Source organism: Apium graveolens, chromosome 2, assembly GCF_009905375.1.
Source record: "Apium graveolens cultivar Ventura chromosome 2, ASM990537v1, whole genome shotgun sequence".
Lineage (NCBI taxonomy): Eukaryota > Viridiplantae > Streptophyta > Magnoliopsida > Apiales > Apiaceae > Apium > Apium graveolens.
In genome coordinates, this window is record NC_133648.1 from 29,897,170 (window position 1) to 29,899,511 (window position 2,342).

Below are 2,342 nucleotides of genomic sequence, written 5' to 3' on the forward strand. Positions count from 1 at the left end.
TATCAGTTCCCTGACACCTTGTTTCCAGAGCATCCTATATCTCATTTGGAGTCTTGCAGTTTATTACCCTTTTTGACATTACATTATCAATGGCACTATGCAGTAAGTGTCATACCTTAGCATCCTTAGCAATTGATGCGATATCTTCAGCAGTGTAATCACTCTTCTCCTTTGGTACATTCTTTGCTGCTTCACCTGCAACTGCAATAGCGAACTTGGTTGGTTTCTGAGGTCCTTCCTTGATTCTATCAAGATATTCTGGATCTGTAGCTTCCAGAAACATGGTCATCCTCACCTTCCATATGGCATATTCAGATGGTCTCAATATGGGAACTCTGATGGTCTTATACCAACGTTGAATTTGTGTTTTTGGAGGTTCTTCAGTTTTGGTGGGCTTAGTTGGAGTTTCTGTATCAGACATGATTGTGTTTGGATCTTAAACTATTTGTGTGTTAACAGACAGGCTCTGATACCACTTGTTAGGTCACACACACACACTGTAGAGGGGGTGAATACAGTGTATAATACAATCAAATCGAACTTTAATAACTCAAGTAACAGAAAACAAACTTTATTGAAACAATAAACTCTGTTACAATATGGAACTGTTACCTCTCAGTGATGAACAAATATCACGAGAGCTGCTAGGGTTACAATGAATAATCTTCTCGAATATGATAACACTTATAGTGTAAACCCTATGTCTGTGTTTATATACTACACAGTTACAAGATAATCGCTAATTGATATGGAATATAATTCTGCTTCCTAAAATATATCAATCAGATATCTTTTCTTCCAAGTATTCTATTCTTCATAGAATTCCTTCTTCATGCATATCTCTTCTTATATTTGTCTCGATCTTCTTTCCTTTAATCAGTTGTTGTCCTTATCTGAATGTCCTTCAATACTTAAGTTCTGATATCCATCTTCTGATAATTATCTCCTGATAATATAAGTACTTATATCCTTAAGTCCTGACTTCCAGTAAGTACTGATTTATCCTGTTTAAGTAAGATCTGAAAACTAAACATAAATCATATTAGCCATGACATTATCAAATATATCTAACAAATCCCATGTTTTATTCTCATATAAGTAATTCACTTTTAATCTCTTAGTTAATGCATGCTAGTATAATCTCTTAAGCAGTTAATCAATCAAACTTGTTACTTGTCTTAGTTGTGAACGATAATCATACATTGTTGCATAAGTGCATAATCTGAACTTAACCTAAACCATTCTCTGTGGGAATGAACTCGACTAAAATCTTATACTACTTGTGATCACGTACTTTCGCATGTATTTTAGTGCGAACAAGTTTTTGGCGCCACTGCCGGGGACTCGGTGTTAATTTTTAGTTTATGTGCTTGACATCAGTGGTCGTTAAAGTTCACTGACTCAGATTCTTTTACTTTCACGGTTTACTTTTTTATGTTTCAGGTACTCGAGAGAGTGTGTATGCGAACACGTTTTCAATCTCTTAAGGAAACTATTGAAGAAGTGGAATAAGAAGTTCTTGAAGAAGTTGATAAAGTTGAAGAAGAAAGTGAAGAAGAAGTAATCATTACAATGGGAGATCCAGCAACGAAAGCGTTGAAAGAGTATTCTCAACCAAAGATCATGGACATTTAATCGAGCATTGTCAGGCCAGCCATCGCAGCTAATACCTTCGAGATCAAGCCTGGCACGATCCAGATGGTCCAGAACTCAGTTCAGTTTGGGGGTGCTCCAACAGAAGATCCTAACATGCATATTAGGGACTTCATTGAGATCTGTGACACTTTCAAGTTCAATAATGTCTCTAAAGATGTTGTGAAATTGAGGTTTTTCCCATTTTCTCTAAGGGATAAGGCTAAGGGCTCGTTACACTCTCTACTAGCTGGTTCGATTGCTACTTAAGAAGGTCTTGCTCAAAAGTTTCTCACTAAATTCTTCCATATGGTAAAGACAGCTGCAATCAGGAATGCTCTTACTCAATTTATGCAGCAATCAGGGGAATCTCTATGTGAAGCTTGGGAGCGTTATAAGAAGATGCTGAGAAAGTGTCGGCATCATGGAATACCTGACTGGATGGTGGTAAATTACTTCTATAATGGGTTGGGAGAACAGTCGAGACCTATGCTCGATGCAGCATCAGGTGGAGCTCTATGGGCTAAAAGTAATGAGGAAGCTTATGAGCTAATCGAGATGATGGCTGCGAATGAATATCAGAACCCAACCCAGAGAATGCCACAGAGCAAGGTAGCAGGAGTTCTTGAGGTGGATACAACTATGGCTATCACTGTTCAGCTAAAGAATATAGTTATGAAAATCGATTTTCTGGCCAACTATGGAGTTAA

General features: G+C 37.4%; 1 non-coding gene across 1 annotated transcript; it reads right to left on the minus strand.

Moving 5' to 3' along the window:
• Positions 1–1,956: 1,956 nt before the first annotated feature.
• LOC141709206 (small nucleolar RNA R71) lies at positions 1,957–2,063 on the minus strand. Its single transcript, XR_012569795.1, has one exon. It is a non-coding gene; the product is annotated as a small nucleolar RNA R71 (small nucleolar RNA).
• Positions 2,064–2,342: the final 279 nt, after the last annotated feature.